The following is a 22,530-nucleotide window of genomic DNA, read 5'->3' as shown; positions in this document are numbered from 1 at the left end:
GCTTCATGACGAACTAATAAATAAAGACAGCGGTTTCCAGTTAAGCAAAGCCTGGGATCCAGCTTTGAGTATGATTAAACACAACGACAGTCTACACGGGAATCCGCTCCTGTCAGGGCGCCTGAAGAAGAAGAAGAAGAAGCATTGTCACCACGACAGAAGAGTTCCGGAAGTGGCCGTAGCCGCTGAAGGACTGCGGCCCATGATCTGTCACGGAGCGCCGCGCTTCGCCCACCACCCAGCGCCGCCCTTCCCCCCACCGCCGGCCGCACGCCGCTCGGAAGCGCCCAGACGGTGGCTGCGGGAGAGGGGTGGAGATTATATAATGTCGGCATTCATTAGAGATCAATCAGACTCCAAGAACGTCTGAAAATGGCAAGAAGTCTGCTTGCCGAAATATCGCGCCTTTTGGGCGACGCTACCCGGCTGAAAACCCGAGGAATTTTCGAGATTGCGAACCAATCTTAAACTCGACAAAGTGTACTAGTTTCGTAGTTAGAAGACGTAACGAATAAAATGATGTAACTGTTTATTTTATACTGTTTATTAATGGTTCAAATGGCTCTGAGCACTATGGGACTTAACTTCTGAGGTCATCAGTCCCCTAGAACTTAGAACTACTTAACCTAACTAACCTAAGGACATCACACGCATCCATGCCCGAGGCAGCATTCGATCCTGCGACCGTAGCAGCAGCGCGGTTCCGAACTGAAGCGCTTAGAACCGCTCGGCCAAAACAGCCGACTTTTATATCGTTAAAATTCACAACGTCATTATGTAAAATACACACAAACGTCATTTTTAAAATATACAACTACTTGACTCCGTCGGTGGAATGATAGCCACTCAATGAGGACCATAAAAGGTCGTATGTGGGCAATAATTCGTCTAGTCTCAGATTTTGACAATCTGACACGCCAACTGAACGAATTTGCCTCCATCAGGATGTCATCCAGTAACTCTGTCAAGACGAGTACTGCTTACATCAGGGGCAGAGGTAGATCAGTGCATTAGTGACTTGCTCTGTTTATGAAGCTCTTTCTCTTGAACAGATGACCCAATTTTTCTGAGATGATATGTTTGTCCGTACATGTACCTCTCATCTCTCGATTACCGTCTCATTCGGATATTTATTCTAAAAAAATGTTTTGCAAAGGAGATGGTAATCGACAGAAGTGATGTACATGGACGAAAAAATAAGAGATTTCAGAACAATTGCGTGTTTTATTCACGAGAAAGAGTTTCATAAATTGAGCAAGTAAGTAATGCGTTGGTCTACCTCTGCCCCTTACGTAAGCAGATATTCGTGTCGACCTCGATGAACAAAGTTACTGTATGTCCTGCTGAGGGATACTGAATCAAATTTTCAGCAATTGGCGCATTAGATTCTTTATAACAAATAAATAATGTAACGCATCAACTGAACAGAATTTAGCTAGTTATCCCTCTAGACGAGTAAATGCTTACATGAGGGCCAGAGGTAGACCGGCGCATTATTGACTCCCTCAATTTATGAAGACCTTTCTCTTAAATATATCACCCAGTTTTTCTGATATCATTTGTTTGTCCGTACATGTACAGCACATCAGTCGATTACCGCCTCTTTAGGGTAATTCCTTTGAAGCGTGTCCGTTTTTTTATATTTTCAATGTTATTATTTTTTTTTAATCTTGGAGTTTAAAATCAGGGCTTTTGGTGTCAAGTTACATCGGAGGGAGTTGCGTTCCCTAGTTGACCTTGAGAGGTTCAAAATATGGTTCAAATGACTCTGAGCAATATGGTACTTAACTTCCGAGGTCATCAGTCCCCTAGAACTTAGAACTACTTAAACCTAACTAACCTAAGGACATCACACACATTCATGCCCGAGGCAGGAATCGAACCTGCTACCGTAGCGATCGCGCGGTTCCAGACTGTAGCGCCTAGAACCGCTCGGCCACTCTGGCCCGCCCTTGAGAGGTGGTGTCATGCTATACGTGAGGTAATTGTGCGGCATACATTCAAGGCTACCACCACCCCTTAACCGCCAACCTCCAGGCCTGCCTACACACAGGGGCACGCACGTGGCCTTGATATGGGGATCACATTACACATCCGTCCGACACACCCTTCCCCATCCTCTCCTCACTTGACCAATAAGATACAAGACCCTCGTCACCCTCCTTATCCTTTATTTATAGAACAATTGCATTGGTGATATCAATCTTGTACTCTGGACTGCGGGGAAAGAGAGCCATGTGCCTTTGGAATCATCGTGTGGGCATTCGTTATAAATGATAATAATAGCCAATCAGTCTTATAGTTATTATTCAATTCACGTAAGTTTCGTTATTTTAGCTCTGTGCACGATAGTGAGTAGTCCATCCCTGCTTGTACCTCCTACTGAAAAGACATACAGTGGTAAATATTATCAGATAAGATTTTACAGTACGTGTACAAATTAAAAATGTCATTTAAATTTATGCGAAAATGGCGGTAAATATTAATGTAAGATTCATTGAAGTGTAAGTCAATGAGGTGACCGCATATTATGCGAAATAGTGGAAAGATTTGAAACATTTGTCTAGTCACATGGATGATTCGAACATATTCATTACCAAGAGAGACAATGCTTCTAACTTTGATTCTTACGGGTTATTGGGTGTTTCTGCAAAAATTACAAGAGAGTGATAATCTTTTCAGTTCTTTGGTTGATTGTGTGTTTCCATCAGCTCGTTAAGGCTAGCCTGGAGGGAACCACTAACAGTTACCTTCAAACGTGGGAAGGATTCGTGCAGTGCCACTCTACAGACGAAACGCCAAAACTCCTCTACAATTGGACCATGCCTTATCAGCAATTTTCATAGCAGAAAAAAATTTAAAAAGTAAAGCATCCCTGCTTGTACCTCCTGCAAAACAACTGATGATGATTCAAGACCTGCCAGGGCTTCCAGGTTGAATAAATAGAGTAAGAGGCCGTGACATTACACTTAACGTACTACAACACGATATTTGAATAAATAAACTCTCTCTGCACTTCTGCATTGTTACTGTGTGATGACATTATAAGGTTCATAAACAGATACAGGATAACCAGATTATGCACAATTACCACAGCTCACAATTATTAACGATCTCCACAGTACCACAATACATCATATAACAAAAACCACATTCCTGATTATACCTCCTGTAAGTTACAATGAAAAAAAGAAATCACATGCCTCCATTACCAATTACAGTTTTGTCTATTCTCCCTCTACATTTCAAAAATGTGTGCATAAAAATGGACTAAGCAATTAGTCCATACCTAATAGGTACGTAACGCCTCTACAAGGGACTGGGTATCACAAGTCTTACAGCCGGTGCCACTTCCGCCAACACGAGTCTCCACCCAGGTCAGTAAATACTGGTGAAGTCTCAGTAGGTCGCGGCCACAGAACGCATCTCTTCCCTCGTGTATATGAAATCACCAGTCTGTGGAGCTACGACCAAACATGTCGTTACTTGCAATCAACAGGATTCAACTTGCGGTTTCCTCCACACTCCGTTATATGTCTCTATGCTCACAGAAATGAAAAAAAAAATAACTTTCGATGTTTACGGTTACCACTCACAGGCAGAAGGAGTTAAAACGCACAAAAACGTCACTAATGCGATACCTCACAGAAGTCTAAAACTATGTTTCCACGCGGGATGGGAATAGAATAGACACATAGTTTACTCAAAAACTAACTAAAATTGCATGTGTGATAGTCTCGGGTGCGAAATGCCTGATAGCTGCTGGAAAACTCATTCCTGCTACTGGATACCGCCCGCCGTTAATTGCTTTGCCTCGCCTAGAAGAACTGCGTCAGCCGCAACAGCCCCACATTCAAAACACGGAGAGACCACTCCGTGACCTTTAGGAGCGAGAGAGCAAACTGGAAATACCACCTACGCCTACGCGCCGCCAATAGCTGTGATTGCTGGAAAGACAGACTTCATGAGGTGGGCAGTACACCACCAGCCGAAGTGAGCCGCAGCAGACCAAAACACAGGGTAGTTCTTATTAAAATCTTCTGACGTATAATGTGGCCTCTGCATTTCACACACAGTAATACTTGCATGTTGTGGAGAACAATTTTGCTATGTATTTGCCACTCCAGTATGCAACCAAGTAGTGATTTGATTGAATTCCTACCACAGGCTTCACAGTAGACTACTCTTCTAACTTTTTTAAATGGAAATCCCTTAATGTACTTCCATTCAGAATTAAGAGTTTCATGTTTGTTACTAATGTCAATACGTTGTCGTTGTGGTCTTCAGTCTTGAGACTGGTTTGATGCAGCTCTCCATGCTACTCTATCCTGTGCAAGTTTCTTCATCTCCCAGTACTTATTGCAACCTACATCCTTCTGAATCTGCTTAGTGTATTCATCTCTTGGTCTCCCTATACCATTTTTACCCTCCACTCTGCCCTCCAATGCTAAATTTGTGATCCCCTGATGCCTCAGAACATGTCCTACCAACTGGTCCCTTCTTCTTGTCAAGTTGTGCCACAAACACCTCTTCTCCCCAATTCTATTCAATACCTCCTCATTAGTTATGTGATCTACCCATCTAATCTTCAGCATTCTTCTGTAGCACCACATTTCGAAAGCTTCTATTCTCTTCTTGTCCAAACTATTTATCGTCCATGTTTCACTTCCATACACGGCTACGCTCCATACAAATACTTTCAGAAACAACTTCCTGACACTTAAATCTATACTCGATGTTGACAAATTTCTCTTCTTCAGAAACGCTTTCCTTGCCATTGCTAGGCTGCATTTTATATCCTCTCTACTTCGACCTTCATCAGTTATTTTGCTCCCCAAATAGCAAAACTCCTTTACTACATTAAGTGTCTCATTTCCTAGTCTAATTCCCTCAGCATCAACCGACTTAATTCGACTACATTCCATTATCCTCGTTTTGCTTTTTTTTGATGTTCATCTTATATCCTCCTTTCAAGACACTATGGTCAATATGGTGTGTACAGATCCAGTAGAACCTCTTATAACATCAACAGCTTCATGCTAGAGATTAAGTCTTGTTGCAAGATGTTTACAGATACCTCCTACCTAATCACATACACTTATGCACATTTTCCATGACCTGTTGCTGAAAATACCCATTTGTTTGTCTTCATTCCTGCACTACATTGTTCACTAAGCTCATAACACTGAAAGCACTTTTTAAAATCAGATGCCGCACCATCAGTCACATATATATGTTTAGGAAATGTGTGGCCTCCAGATGCTATGTCATCAATTATCATGCTTACAGGGTAGCTTGTATGTGCCCTGTCGTGAATGAGATCATCACTGACAATAACGAAAACAATGTGATGTTCCAAGAAAGTGAGCAACACAAGTGAATGTTGACACCTGTGATGTGTGCCAGTGTAACTCTGAATTTCTTTCTGAATACCAATAGACCACATCTCAGCAAAGTCGAAATGAAGAACTAATGTGTCAGTATGCTGGAATTTGGCTGATTCTGATTCTGCTATGACCTGTATCTGAATCCTCCGGATATGATGGTGAGCTGTTCCTCTCATGGTCCAATGCCTAACGTCTGTAACAAGCTTCTCTGGATCTTCTGTATTCTTCACCAACTCTCCTCCCATCCCCAATGCATAAATTACCCATTGATAGTATCCTGAAGGTGTAATGCTTCACTAGTCATCAGTCCTGAATAATGACACATTGCACACTCCTGCAACCAACATTTGTTTGCGGCTCTTGACATACACACAAAAGCACCAGGACCATCTCTGTGTACTTCTTTCCTGTGACACTGCTTATGGCGCAAGAAACATGTTTCTAAGGAGTGCAGCAAATACATGTGCATGTTTCTTTCACTGCCTGGTATTTTACCCATTTTGGTAGTAAGGAGTAGAATTTCGTGAGACCAGCTTTTAAATTCGGGTCCTCCGTTTTCATTGCGAGATATTCGCCTGTTATTGGTTTTGTCATATATATTTTTACCTTTTTTACATTTTCACCATATTAATTAACAGATATAACATCGGCCCGGTTAGGACTTTGCCTCCTGCAATCTTTGTCATCGCTTAGGTAATATTGTAGAGTAGCGGTAATTGTATCATCTTGCAACGAATGCTCACAGTGAGAAGCTCGGCATCCCCTAACATCTTTCTTACTCTTTATTTTACTAGCATTCGAAATCAATTAATTGTGCTTCTTACGTTTCCTGGACGTTTAAGGTGGGGGGGGGGCGAGGGGGCAAAGCAGAAATGATAACATACAACGCAGCAACAATTTCACAACCAGGAGTATAAACATCTGCACTGTCTTCTTCAGTTTCAACTTCTGGTGATGGTGATCGTTCAGGTGTGTTGTCACTGAATTTCTTCATGTGGCGCGTGTAGCAATTCCTGCACAGTGGACGTGATGCTAATACCGCTACTTGAGGACCAAAATACTTCTGCAATACCAGTGACAGACTTCCAATAATTGTGCAGTGTTTCTCACATTTCTTAAACGTCACCCTCTTCTATATTTTTTCATAGTTCACAAATCTCACTTTTTCACTACTGTATGTCCTCACTGACATTTATTCAACACAAAGTTCAAACAAAACACAAAACACCATGCAGAATGGTTTAAGTTCAAGTTCTCGCTTGTTTGTCATAAACAGAAGAGCGATGGAAACACGGTTACCAACATGCATATTTTACTTAGAAATTCAGTGATGTGAAATATGCAGAGTATTGAAATTACCTACCGTAAAAATTGGTAAAGACGATATGTCCATCCCCACGACAGGAAAACATAGCATGCACTCGACTACAAATGAAAATGAATTAAAAACAACTTTGCACTTTCTAAGAATATGTGAATTTGCTAGACGATGTTCTCTCACAAAGAAACACACAAAGGTACATGGTGCTCTCCAGAGGGCATAACAGTAAATTAGATTGATCTTGTTATGACAGATCAACGTTGCACTTCATTTACAAGACATGTCAGAAAGTACAGAGGAGCATAAATTGGCTCAGATCATTTGCTAGTGTTAGAAAAGATGAAAATCAAGATGATTTGGAATCAACAACCAAAAGCCACACCAAAACCATATGTAGACATCGAATGACTGAAGGAACTGCCGGTTAAAGAAACCTATGCGATTGAAATAAATTACCGATTTATAGCATTTCTAGAAGCCGAAGAGGAAAACAGTGTCGAGAAGGCTTGGGAAAGAATAAAGACTGTAGTAACAGATGCAACAGCAAACAACACTGGCTGCATAGTAAGGAGAGTTAGGATAGGAGAGAGACCTTCAAAGCGGTTAGAAGAGAAACGGCAAGAGTTCTACGAACAGAGGAAAGGAAATATCTAACTGGAGTCCTAGAATCTATTGAAGTGGAAAGCTGCATGGAAACTCAAAGAAGTTGTTTCAGCATAGAAGAAAAGCAAGGGAAGTTAGAGAGGTTATCAAAGTGAAAACATGTTCCTAAAAGACAAAATATGCTAACACAGCTGGAAGATATCCTAAGAAGATGGAAAGAGTATTCCTCATAAATGTTAAATTGTAACAATCCGCACATAACCTTCAGTTACGCTATATCTGAGAGTGACAGCATTAATAATGACAAATGTAGAATCACAGAACAGGAAGTAATCCACACAATTCAAAAGCTGAAAAACAACAAGACAGCCGGTGGGGACCATATATGAGCAGAGATGCTAAAAGAGGGCGGAGCCAAACTACAGAAAGAAATTTATAACCTTATCACAATGATCTGGGAAACTGAAACACTGCCTGATGATTGGAAAACTCCAATAATTTGTCCCACACACAAGAAAGGAAACATAATGGAATGTGGAAATTACAGAGGAATCAGTTTGCTGTACGTAATATACGAAATCCTGTCAGTGATCATTCTGGGAAACCTTGAAACTTACACAGAAAACATTATTCAAGATTACCAGGGTGGATTTCGAACAAACCGTTCCACAACCGATAATTTGTTTACTGTGCGACAGAGCTTTGAGAAATACTGGGAATTTAACAAAAACATCCACTGTCTCTTCATTGACTTCCAGCGAGCCTATGACAGCATCCACAGAAGTAGCCTCTACAACACATTAGGAGAATTTAGTAGACCCAGTGAAATCTTTAGAATGATACAACTGTGCATGGATGGCTCCCAGGCCATTTATTGTTATTGTTGTTATTGTTGATATTATTATTTATAGCAAATACCTACAGCTTGATTCTCTCATGACAGAGCATATACTGCGGCATTGCAGCACAGGGCTCATAAATAATTCGGATAGCTTTGGATGCAGAGAGCATTTTGATTGGCTGAGAATATCATAACGTCGTTAGAAGTCGGTGCCGACATAACTCAAACTTGATGCAGCACGACGTTATGTTACACGCCTTTGATACAGTACGACACACTCCTGACGCTGACAGCAATGGGATGAAATTCCCATAATTGGAATAATGATAAAAACAATTTGCTATTATTACTATTTAAACAAATACCCACACCATGATTCCATACAATTCGGTTCCTCTCCCAACAATCACAGGAAAAGACTAAATTCACCCAGGCAAATGCTCTAGTTACAAAGGATGAGAAGGGTGAGGCAGATCTTGAAAACTGTTGTTGCAGGGGGCAAGGGGGTGGGGCAGGAATGCGTAGGTAGGGTACATAATCTCGTACTCACGATCAAGTGGGGTTGACCTTGAATGTACGAAATGGAAGTGATTGAGCAGGACTATGGAAGGGTGTGGGGGTGACCTTCAACAAATGTGACTCATCTGCCTCAGGTGTAGCATGATACCCAATCTCAAGGACATGTGGTGTTGCGGAGTAAAGTCAAGTGCCGGCACGCTAGTAGGAAACGAGAGAGCAGACAGTGCTGTGAAGAAGACAACAGCCGATTGAGCGCTGACCGACCTCTCTCCAGGACGACAACGCGATGGCAGCGGCCGCTATAAGAAGACATAAGCGCCGCGCCGACTGGTCGCGGCCCAGTTTTACAGCAGCAGAAAAATTAGGCACTTTAAGACCAGCGACTTAGGTATTGTATATACTGAAGAACATTGTTTATGTCTGTCGCCCTTTGCTTGTACACTAACCTAAGACAAATCTTCCCCCTCATAGAGGCTTTCAGTGTATTCTTCCCATCTATCCGCTCTCTCGTCTGCATTTAACAGTGGAATTCCCGTTGCACTCTTAATGTTATCACCCGCGCTTTTAATGTCGCGGAAGGTTGTTTTGACTCTCCTGCATACTGAGTCAATCCTACAGATAGTAATGTTTTTTTTCGGTTCCTTCACATTTTTCAAGCTGCCATTTCGTTTTAGCTTCCTTAGAACTTCCGTATCCCACTTCTTTGCGTATTGATTCTTCCTGCCTAATGTCTTAAACTTCATCCTATACTTCATCACTATTATGTTGTGATCTGAGTGTATATCTGCTCCTGCGTACGCCTTACAATACCACATCTTATTTCGGAATCTCTGTCTGACCATGAAGTAATCTAACTAAAATCATCTCTTATCACCCAGCTTATTCCAAGTATACTTCGTCCTCTTGTGATTGCTGTACAGAGTATTCTCTATTACTAGCTGAAGTTTATTACAGAACGCAATTAATCTTTCTCCTCTCTCATTCCTTGTCCCAAGGCCATATTCTCCTGTAATCTTTTCTTCTACACTTTCCCCTACAACTGCATTCCAGCCCCCCATGACTATTAGATTTTCATCCCCCTTTACATACTATATTACCCTTTCAAAATCCTCATACACTTTATCTTTCTCTTCGTCATTAGCATGCGATGTCGGCGTGTATACCTGAACTATGGTTGTCGGTGTAGGTTTGCTGTCGATTCTGATAAGGGTAACCTATCACTGAACTGTTCACAGCAGCAGAATCTCTGCCCTACCTTCCTATTCATAACGAATCTTACTCCCGTTATACCATTTTCTGCTGCTGCTGATATTAACTTGTACTCATCTGACCAGAAATCCTCGTCTTCTTTCCACTTCAATTCACTGACCCCTACTATATCTAGATTGAACCTTTGCATTTCCCTTTTCTGATTTCCTAGTTTCCTTGCCACGTTCTAGAATCTGACATTCCTCGCCCCGACTCGTAGAATGTTATCATTTCGTTGATTATTCAATCTTTTTGTCATGGTAACCTCCCACTTGGCAGTCCCCTCCCGGAGATCCGAATGTGGGACCATTTAGGAATCTTTTCTAAAGGAGGGATCATCATGACACTTCTTCATTTACCGGTCACACGTCATGTGGATACACGTTACGTGTCTCTAATGCAGTGGTTTCCATTGCCTTCTGCATCATGCCCTTGATCTTTGTTGATCCTTCCGTCTTCAGTGTAAGTTTCCCACCCTTAGGACAAGAGACTTCCCTGAACCTCTGTCCGCTCCTCCGCCCTCTTTGACATTGCCGTTGGCAGAATGAAGGTGTCTTCTTATGGAGGAAATCTTCAGACGCCAATGCTCACTATTTATCAAGATCTAAGCATCGGCAGGATTTGATCCCGGGCCGAAGACGTTTTGATAATAAATAAAAAACCCTACCACAAGACCACCAGGAATAACTGCTTCTTACAAACATACACAAGTACTATATGCCTCTGGAGTTGTTAGACATAGGTGCTATGTGCTCAAGCTGATCGAACTCTAATCGCATCACTTAAAAATGGCTCTGATACACTATGTGATCAAAAGTATCCGGACGCCTGGCTGAAAGTGACTTACAAGTTAGTGGAACCCTCCATTGGTAACGCTGGAATTCAGTCTTGTCTTGGACCACCTTGATGACAGCTTCCAATCTTGCAGGCACACATTAAATCAGGTGCTGGAACGTTTCTTGGGGAATGGCAATTCATTCTTTACTGAGTGCTGAACTGAGGAGAAGTTCAAATGGCTCAAATGGCTTAACATCTGAGGTCATCAGTCCCCTAGACTTATAACTACTTGAACCTAACTAAACTAAGGACATCATACACATCCATGCCATGCCCGTGTCAGGATTCGAACCTGAGACCGTATCAGGCGCGCGGTTCTGGACTGAATGGCCTAGAACCGCTCGGCCACAGCGGCCGGCACTGAGGAGAGGTGTCGTTGTCGGTCGGTGAGGCCTGGCACGAAGTAGTCGTTCCCAACATCCGAAAGGTGTGCTATAGTATTCAGCTGAGGACTCTGTGCAGGTCACTCTATTACAGGGATGTTATTGTCGTGTAACTACTCCGCCAATGATCTTGCTTTATGATCAGGTGCTCCATCGTGTTGAAAGATGCAATCGCCATCCCCGAATCGCTCTTCAACAGTGGGAAGCAGGAAGTTGGTTAAAATATCAATGTAGGCCTGTGCTGTGATAGTGCCACAAAAAACAACAAAGGGTGCAAGCCCCTCAAAAAAAAAAAAAAATACGACCACACGATAACACCACCGCTTCCTAATTTTGCGTTTGGCACTACACCAGCTGACATTTGACTTTCACCGGGCATTCGCCATACCCACATCCAACCATCGGATAGCCACATTGTGTTCCTTGATTCGTCACTCCACACAACGTTTTTCCACTGTTCAGTCATCCAATAATTACGCTCCATACACCAAGCGAGGCGTCGTTTGGCATTTACCGGCGTGGTGTGTGGCTTATGAGCAGCCGTTCGACCATGAAATCCAAGTTTTATCACCTCCCGCCAAACTGTCATAGTACTTGCAGTGGATCCTGATACAGTTTGGAATTCCTGTGTGATGGTCTGGATGGATATCTGTCTATTACACATTACGACCCTCTTCAAATGCCTCGACGGTCTCTGTCAGTCAAGAGACGAGGTCGGCTTTTACGCTTTTGTGCTGTACGTGTCCTGCCACGTTTTCACTTCGCTATCACACCGGAAACAGGGGACCTACGGACGTTAAGGATTGTGGAAATCTCGCGTACAGGCGTATGACATAAGTGACACACAATTACCTGACAACGTTTGAAGTTTGTGAGTTTCGCGGAGCGCCCCATTCTGCTCTCTCACGACTGCTGAGGTCGCTTATATATCTGGCAGTAGGCGGCAACACCGTGCACCTATAGCAAAAAACCGTATGTTTCTGGGGATACCAGGATACTTTTGATCACATAGCGTTTGTTTGCCACACAGTTTGAGCACCTTTTCTGATATCAGTGATTGATATGCATTCGGCTCTCAGGGAATACGTTGTATACATTAAATTTTGCAAGGATATATTCAGCACTATCACATCCTTTTAGGACTAAGACGGACAGTTCACATACTGTAAACGCCGGGTTTGCTTAAGCCAGGTCATCACTTTCATTACATGTAGGTCACCAAATACGTAACAAAAAATTAAGTATGTAACACAAACGCAACCTTGTCTGTTCGAAGAGATTGTTTAAACGCCTAAAATCACTAATCTTATAATATACTCGTACAACCGTATACAGAAGATAACGATGTAAAACAACGAGACTACATGAGTATCGTACAATATAATCTGGTTTGGGAAATAACTGTTTTGTTCTGGGGCCATGTATCTCATTTTACGTTATTTGCTGTCGATTTTGAAGCATCTATGGTTTCATCTTATGCGCTTCGGCTCTGTTATCTACAGCCCTTTTCACACCCCAAGACCCAAGAATGTCCTGTTAATGTAGTCGTGCATCCTGTAGTGTGGTGGGGACTGTCACAACCTGACAATCTTATACAAGGTCCAGTTACATTAATGTGACCACTGAGTATGTTCCACGTCATCGTGCATAACCTCTCACAGACTGCAGTTGGCAGCACTAGCAGTGGAGGCTGTATAGAGTGTGTCGTGGGCAGGGGGGGTGGGGGACGGAATGCGGAAATAACGCAATTGTAGTCATAATGCAGAAAGAGGACGATTTATCTGTGTCCAAACGGGCATAATTCTTGGCTTTTGCGCCACGGGTGGAAGTATTTCCGAAAAGGCTAATTTTTCGCGTGCTGACGTGGTTAAAGAGTGCTGTGCATCGTAAAGTGGCACTATCCAAAAACACCGCCGAGGCAGCTGGTGAACCTTGGACCAAAGGCGACAGGGTGAACGACGGGTGCGTAGATGTGTACGGGCGAGCAGGTGAGCAGCTATTGAGCAACTGACCACGGAAATGAACCAACGGATTCAGAAAAGTATCTACTCAAGACAGTTCGGCAAACGTTGCTGTTTATGGGCCTCTGCAGCAGGTGGCTGGTTCATGCCCCTATGTTTACTGCTGTTCATTTGCGACAAAGGTTGTAGTCTGCACGTCAGTAACGCAGTTGGACGTCCAACTGATTGGCGATGGGTGGTCTTTACAGACAAATCGTGTTTTACACTTCATTGAACTGAAAGCAAACACTCTGCAACAATCGCCGGAACAGTCCAGACTCGAGGATGGAGCGTCATGGTCTGGGGAATGTTTTTGTGGAGTGCCTGGACAATCTCTTCATTATGACTGACACATTTGGTCAATATCTACATCTATATCTACATTTCTACTCCGCAAGCCACCCAACGGTGTGTGGCGGAGGGCACTTTACGTGCCACTGTCATTACCTCCCTTTCCTGTTCCAGTCGCGTATGGTTCGTGGGAAGAACGACTGTCTGAAAGCCTCCGTGCGCGCTCTAATCTCTCTAATTTTACATTCGTGATCTGCTCGGGAGGTATAAGTAGGGGGAAGCAATATATTCGATACCTCATCCAGAAACGCACCCTCTCGAAACCTGACCAGCAAGCTACACCGCAATGCAGAGCGCCTGTCTTGCAGAGTCTGCCACTTGAGTTTGTTAAACATCTCCGTAACGCTATCACGGTTACCAAATAACCCTGTGACGAAACGCGCCGCTCTTCTTTGGATCTTCTCTATCTCCTCCGTCAACCCGATCTGGTACGGATCCCACACTGATGAGCAATACTCAAGTATAGGTCGAACGAGTGTTTTGTAAGCCACCTCCTTTGTTGATGGACTACATTTTCTAAGGGCTCTCCCAATGAATCTCAACCTGGTACCCGCCTTACCAACAATTAATTTTTATGATCATTCCACTTCAAATCGTTCCGCACGCATACTCCCAGATATTTTACAGAAGTAACTGCTACCAGTGTTTGTTCCGCTATCATATTATCATACAATAAAGGATCTTTCTTTTTATGTATTCGCAATACATTACATTTGTCTATGTTAAGGGACAGTTGCCACTCCCTGCACCAAGTGCCTATCCGCTGCAGATCTTCCTGCATTTCGCTACAATTTTCTAATGCTGCAACTTCTCTGTATACTACAGCATCATCCGCGAAAAGCGGCATGGAACTTCCGACAATATCTACTAGGTCATTTATATATATTATGAAAAGCAATGGTCCCATAACACTCCCCTGTGGCACGCCAGAGGTTACTTTAACGTCTGTAGACGTCTCTCCATTGATATTAATATGCTGTGTTCTGTTTGCTAAAAACTCTTCAACCAGTCACACAGCCGGTCTGATATTCGGTAGGCTCTTACTTTGTTTATCAGGCGACAGTGCGGAACTGTATCGAACGCCTTCCGGAAGTCAAGAAAAATAGCATCTACCTGGGAGCCTGTATATAATATTTTCTGGGTCTCATGAACAAATAAAGCGAGTTGGGTCTCACACGATCGCTGTTTCCGGAATCCATGTTGATTCCTTCATAGTTGATTCTGGATTTCCAAAAACGACATGATACTCGAGCAAATATAAGGATGCAGCTGTCTTTGCGTACTCAGTCCACCTCTACATGCAGTTTGTCTTTCTTCTTCATCATGGCACCTACTAGCTGGACAACAAAACATATCGCATAGCTCACCGCTATGTGTGTAGTTCGAAGAGTACCAGGGTAACTATACTATATTCCCCTTGACACCAAACTGCAAAGATTTAAATGGAATCGCGAATCTGTGGGACTACTACAATCAGGCTGTATGCGCCATTGTTCCTTCACAGAGAAAACTGTGGTAGCTGGCACGGCACTGATGCCGGCATATCCCAACGCTCCCGTTTGTACCTTCTAGACCTCCACTTGATCTCTCTCGCTGCACATCTCGCAGCGGTCCGCGCTGCAAGAGGTGGTCATTCATTCATTCAGTAGGTGTGTAACTACACTAACGTTATCTGACTGTATATGTAATAAATTTTTCCCCTGAATTTCAATAAATTAGCATAATCGATGTTCTGATTTCATTTCTTTTTTTTTTATTCATGCCATTATGTTGGAGAAGCTATAAACAATTTTCAATGTAAATTTTAATAGTTATGTCAAATTTTAAGTAATGTTGTAATCAAAGGGAAGTGGAACTAATGTTGGAAATATTGTAAGATGTGAAAGATGTAATTGTATGCCTGGTCCATACGTAGGTAATGTATTAAGATAAGTAGAATGTAAAACCTTTGGTGAATACCCTGTCTGTAGGGGAGCGGTAAAAGGTGTAGGCAGGCGAGCGCAGGAAAATTTACACGGGCACGGTACGGAACAACGGGCTCAGCAGTAGTAGTCAGAGTTGGGCATCGATCTGAGAAACACGTACTGGATCGAGGAGGCTCTCCTGGAAAAAGTGGTTTCGTTGAGCCTCGGATGCGCTGTTTCCGACGTCTATACAGCATGGCAATATTCCATAGGCACTAAATGGAAAAGCATTGCGACGCCATGAAGAAGTAAAGTGCCGATATTTCATGAGCCATTGCTGTAATTGCACGTGTGCTTTGTGCCTCGCCATCTCGCCGCCTGCCGTCCGCCTCATCGATACGAACAGGTTGAAACTTTTAGTACTGTATTCGTGTGGACCAGTGTTACTTTTGCTACATACTGTTCAATAACAACTTAAATTTTACCAGAACTGTCCTATCAATTAATTATCCTCACAACTAACCTACACAGGGTCCTTTCCACATGTTGTGCAATCCGAGTGTCCCAAGATGAAGGTTTAAAGTTTATGTTAATAATAATTACCTGCAGACCTCTCAATGTTAAAATGATGTTTAAAGAACTTTGTTGTTAATGAATACTGGACGAATAATATAGGATGACAAAGTTGGAAGATAATGTTGAAATTAGTTTAGTAATGAAGTTTATTTGAACTGAGACAAAAATAACGGTAGTTAAATGAGCAGGAAATAAGACAAAAGGAGTGGTAAATCATATTTTGGAAATCTTGAATGCTTAATGCTCTCAATAATCAAACTTTCACTACAGTGCTCATAATAGTTTCAGGGTCCCCCTCCCCCACTTTTTACTTTTCTATTCATCTGAATTCTGAAGTGTACTGAACTGATTTGACCAGCAAAGTTATAGTCAATAAAAAACCTAAATTTATCAGTGTTTTACCCTTCTTAAAATTGACATTGTATGTGTGTTTAAAAAGTGCTATTTCTAGGGTAACCTATGCCCGATTTCAGTCGGATCAATAGACAAAACGCAGTCTGTAGTAAACATTATAGTGTAATTTTGTGTATTTATAGCTTGTCGAAATTAGTACAGATAGTGAAAATATTAGTTCAGTAGATTCTTCTGGTTCTAAATTTACCATATAATGCAGTGTTACTACGTGTTGTTATGCTTGAACGTACTTCCTCTTGTACAGAGGAGAAACTCAGTTAATGCCTAATTAGGCTGGCGACCGTATTATAAACAATTGGTAGCATCTGCTGTGTATGTTTCTTGTCCGTCCTAACGTGTAGTTACACTTTAGACTTGCTAGACGTATCATTGTTGTTAGTGAGTGGGTGTAAGTCTGATTTTGCCTCCATTCAGGTACACGCGGTCAACATATTTACTAAAATCCTTTCTTACAAGGTGAAGCCCGTCAACTTACCATAGTACAGGCTTTAAAGAGTTAACGTCCGCCCGAGCGTAGTCGTTACAGGTGGTCTTCTTAACCCATATATGCGCAAAACCTTCTTTGTTAAGGAGTGGTATGATTTTCACTTCCATCGCTTCATAGTAACTACGAATAACAACAACAACAGTAATTTATTTTTGTCTTTTCTGAGAGGAGGTTTCCACACTGAGACAAACGTGGCCCCATAGGCACGATATATCATACACTACTATCGAACGAGAGTAATCGAAATAAAACGTATTTTAGACTAATCTCATGAAATTGAAATCTGATAATAAAGTTTCATTATTACAGGTTACGAACTATTAAGTCGTCATACAGCGTAATATAATTTTGCACGATTGCAAACTATTCGTCATGAAAATATGCGTCACATTTGAGGCAGGATTTGACAGTTTCATTTTTACAAACCGTACATCTTCCAGATACCTGAACTGTGAGAATAACACGTTGAGCTAATTTTTTACTAACGGAAACAGGTAGAGGCCTCCTAATTTGTCGCTATGGACCAAGCTGAGATTTAGCATTGCCATATTTCTGGAAACCTGCCTGTAAGCTTGGTGCTACCCGTCGGACACATATGTTGTGCGAGTAGGCCTGTGTCCAGGCGACATCGTCAAGTCGCTGCAGGGTCGTTTTCGTCCCTTGGCCGCAAGTAGGTTAATATGCACGACGGTGTAGCTACCTAGACGATGAAATAATCTTTTAAGGTGACGCTCCACAGCCACAATACGTTTAACAGGAAACATCTCTTTATACATCTTCACCAGTTGAAGGTACGTATGAATATATATTTCGTTAACCACTATAATATCGTGGGGTCTTTCAACAGAATATATGAGACATAGTCATAACATTTTAATTATCCCCTCCGAAATATCTTTGCCTGACGAACTTTTTGTTAGTGTGCAGAGTCCTAGTACACACTGAACTCGACTCGTTGTAGTGCCGAAGAAAACCGCTAGAGGAGCGGAAATAAAACGCCGTGTCCCATTGATACAGTGGAGTACCGTGTGGTGATTCGCTTTCGGCAACAGCAGAAATGTTGCGACTGTCTCAGGCAATTCCAGATGTCTGAAGAAATAATAATAGCTTCTCTAGTGGCTAGCTACTGTACTCTGCTCTTGGAATTTCATCTTGAGCCTACTGCAGACTTCTACTTGCAAACTGTAGTGGTCAGCACACACTGGACTTGCAATGGGGAAGATGACGGTTAAAACCAACGTCCGATCATCATGATATAGGTTTTCCATTATCTCCCTAAAGCGCTTCTCGGAATTGGTGGGTTGGCAGGGCCGATTCCATTCCCCATCCTTCCCTAACCCTGGTGTGCTACAAAAAATGGCTCTGAGCACTATGGGATTTAACATCTGAGGTCATTAGTCCCCTAGAATCCAGAACTACCTAAACCTAACTAACCTAAGGACATGACACACATCCAAGCCAGAGGCAGGATTCGAACCTGCGACAGTAGAGGTCGCACGGTTCCAGACTGAAGCGCCTAGAACCGCTCTACCACACCGGCATGCTTTGTGCTCCATCTTTGACCTATTTGTCTATGGGAAGATAAACACTAATGTCTTCCACTCCCTCCTGTACCTGCACACGAACAAACAATCAATTACGTAACATTATTTTTATAGAGTGATAATTAAATCTTTGCTATTACTTCTCGTACTTGCGATGGTTTGCCTTTTATCTTAGGTTTTGCCTTTCATCTTATCGGTAATAGTGCTAAATGAAGTTGTAGTGGTTTAGAAATCGACTGTAAATAAATCAAAACATTAAAAATATGCAAATGGAAGAAAAGCAGTAAGAAAATAGTCTTTGTTCTCCCTAATACAATATTTCACAACTGATGTCCCCAGTTTCCAGAGCCATGGAAACACGATATCAACTATGGAAATTAAAACTACATGGTACGGTACATTGTCAGCCTTTTATAATTGATCAATAAATTAATTAATTTTTTAAGTGTGAAATATTGGGTGCACACGCCAGAACTGAATATCACGTGATCCACCGGCGCCGGTTGAGGCGGTTGTACGGGGCGCATCTTGTGGCTGCGGACAGTGCAGCCGTGTAGGGGAGTGCGCATGCGCGGGGCCCGGGGCGCGCCGCGTGCTCAGAAGCCCGCTTCACCTTCCGGCCGGGCCACGCGAGCGTCATGCGCCAGCGCCGCTGCAATGCACGGGTCCAGCAGCGGCCCTAGCGCCTGTAGCGCAGGCTTCCCGCTCTGCAGAGATGTGAAGGACAGAGCCGCGCGCTTGCTGAATAGGTACTGCTGCTGTGGCCGTTCGTTATCCAAGCCTGATTAATGAACTTTTGCTTTGGGTCCACAGTTTCACTTTCTGTGGAGCATGAAATCTCCTTGTTTATCAACCCTTTACAGCTCATTTCTTTTCAAGCAAAGTTCGCTACACCTCTCAGCGCCCCGTAACAGGTAGGACGGAAAAAGTTAGGCCCGTCTGTTGGACCTCTGCCAAAACCGATACTGCACAGATGCGTGTTTATGGAGATTCCCAAGACAGGGGTTTGGCCCACTCTATCGACGTGTCAGCGACCAATCTTTTAGCAAAAAGTAAGATGGTGATGCTTCACGTTCTTATCCCTGAACGCAACCTAGACTCGAAACAACACCTCTCAGAAACCGAGTAATCAGAAATAAAATTTATATATACATCAGCCTATAATCGCAAGTCTGTTTTGTCAAATTATTACCGTTTTTGTACCAAACACCATATCGGGATATCCTGTAGTCTAAGGCATCTATGTGCACAGTTGAAATGTTAGGTAAATCGGGAAAAAATGTATGTTTGCTTTAAATTCAAAAAGTTACATCGTTAACAAGTGCTTATATTTAACCAATCAAATAATGACCATGATAGAGCATTTGCCCGCGAAAGGAAAAGGTCTCGATTTGAGTTTCTGTCCAGCACACAGATTTAATCCGCCAGGCAGTTCCATATCAGCGCACAATCCGCTGTAGAGTGAAAATCTCATTCTGGAATTACCATGGTTATTAATAACCATTGGCAAGAGATCTGCTAGGAGAAGGAGATTTTCAGATAGTTTTACTATTGGTGTTTGTAATAGATTTGACCAACTGTCAGAGTCTAGTGGACAGGAATCTCTAGTAGCTGTAGATGTAGGAAGTATTGCAGCAGATCTCAGCAGTTACGGTGGATAGGACAGTTGCAAAGTCTAAAGAAGGTTCTGCTGTTAGGTAGTTCTCATGGTAGAGGTGTAGGCCAGCAGTTGCAGGAAGTTTTGGGGAGTGAGTACCAGGTCACCAGCATTGTGAAGCCTAATGCAGGATTGGTTCAGGTGACTTTTAACATAGAGTGTTATGCAGGGATTTTACAAATGAGGATCAGGTAGTGAATGTGGGTGGGGCTGGTAATAGGATTGATAGGGATGGGGAGTATGACATAGATGGTGACCTGGAAAAGATAGCCACTCAGACTGGCAACACGAATGTGCATTTCGTGGAACTGTTTCAGCGTCACGATCGGCCTCATCTTAATACAGCCGTCAGGCGTAATAACATAAGACTTGGGGGTGCGCTAATGACAGAAGGCATGAGTCACATTTCAGTGGTGTCGCTGGAGTCTATCAGCAGGACGGGTTTCACTAGACATGGCCTGCGCCTCAACAGGTATGGAAAGGGGAGGTTGGCAAAGCTTATAGGTGACTGCATAGGTGGGGGTGGTGGAATCACTCATGGGAAATGTCCGGATGTTGTGGCTGTTAGAGCTGTAGCTTTTTTAGATTGAAGTCAGCTGACAGGTATTCCTGCTTAAGGGAAGTCTCTCTAACAAAGAAATCACTTTCGACAAAGCTTAGGTATCCGATTAATGAGGAATTAGTATATTTCATCAAAACATACAAGGCATTAGAGATAAAGTTAGTGAACTACTTATAGATGTTGACTCTGAAATTATTGGTATATCTGAACACTTCTTAAATAAGGAGATAATTCAGAGGCTTCCTTTACCAGGATACAGGTTGGCTGGCAGCTTTTCTAGGAGCTCTTTGCGGTGTGGGGGAGTAGCATGTATGTGAAAAACGGTATCCCATTTGAGTCAATTGATGTTTCAAAGTACTGCACTGAAAAGGTGTTTGAGTGTTGTGCAGGTGTGGTTAAATTTAGTGGAGCTAAACTTCTTACTGTTGTTATTTATAGATCCGCAGACTCATATTTCACAACGTTTTTGCTAAAGCTAGAGGAGGTTCTTGGTTCATTTGATAGGAAATACAAAAAGTTAGTTATATGTGGTGACTTCAATATAAATTGTATAAGTGATTGTGCAAGAAAAAGGATGCTGGTAGACCTCCTTAATTCATATAATCTTATGCAAACTGTATTCTTTCCAACGAGAGAGCAAGGGAACAGTAGAACCACCATAGACAATATTTTTGTTCATTCTTCATTACTAGAAGGGCATTCTGTTAGCAGAATGGTGAATGGCCTTTCAGATCATGATGCACAAATCTTAAGCCTAAAAGATTTTTGTGCTGCAACACAGGTTAAATGTAGTTACCAACGTTTTAGGAAAGCTGATCCAGTTGCTGTAGAGACTTTTGTAAACCTAATCAAGGATCAAGAGTGGCAAGATGTTTATAGTACTGATACAGTAGACGATAAATATAATGTTTTCCTCAAGACTTTTCTCGTGCTCTTTGAAAGTTCCTTTCCGTTAGAACGTTCAAAACAGGGCACTAGCACAAACAGGCATCCTGGGTGGCTGACTAAAGGTATAAGAATATCTTATAGAACAAAGTGGCAATTATATCAAAACGTTAGAAACAGTCACAATCTAAATGCAGTAGCCCATTACAAACAGTATTGTAAGGTGCTTAAAAAAGTTATTAGGAAGGCAAAAAGTATGTGGTATGCAGATAGAATAGCTAAGTCTCAGAATAAAATTAAAACCATATGGTCAGTCGTAAAGGAAGTGGCTGGTCTGCAGAGACAGGTCGAGGATATAGAATCAGTGCGTAGTGGGAATGTCTGTGTTACTGATAAGTTGCATATATGTACAGTATTTAATAATCACTTTCTGAATATAGCAGGTGAACTAAATAGAAACCTAGTCCCAACAGGGAATCATATAGTGCTCGTAGAAGAAAGTGATCCAAGACTGTTACCTGAAATGCTCCTCCATGATACTGACAAGAGGGAGATTGAATTAATAATTAAATCACTAAAGACCAAGAACTCTCACGGATATGACGGGGTATCTAGCAGAATACTGAAGTATTGTTCCATGTATGTTAGCCCAGTACTTAGCCATATCCGTAACTTTTCCTTTAGGAGTGGACGGTTTCCTGATCGATTAAAGTACTCGGTAGTGAAGCCACTTGATAAAAAGGGAGACAGGGATACTGTTGATAATTATAGACCTATTTCTATGCCATCGGTGTTTACTAAAGTTATCGAGAGGGTTGTATATACAAGGTTACTGCAGCATTTAAATTCACATAATTTGCTGTCAAATGTACAGTTTGGTTTTAGAAATGGCTTAACAACTGAAAATGCTATAGTCTCTTTTCTCTGTGAGGTTTTGGACGGATTAAATAAAAGGTTGCCAACGTTAGGTGTTTTCTTTGATTTAACGAAGGCTTTTGACTGTGTTGACCA

This window comes from Schistocerca cancellata, chromosome 3 (assembly GCF_023864275.1).
Source record: "Schistocerca cancellata isolate TAMUIC-IGC-003103 chromosome 3, iqSchCanc2.1, whole genome shotgun sequence".
In the NCBI taxonomy this organism is placed as follows: Eukaryota; Metazoa; Arthropoda; class Insecta; order Orthoptera; family Acrididae; genus Schistocerca; species Schistocerca cancellata.
Note: the sequence above shows the minus strand (reverse complement) of the source record.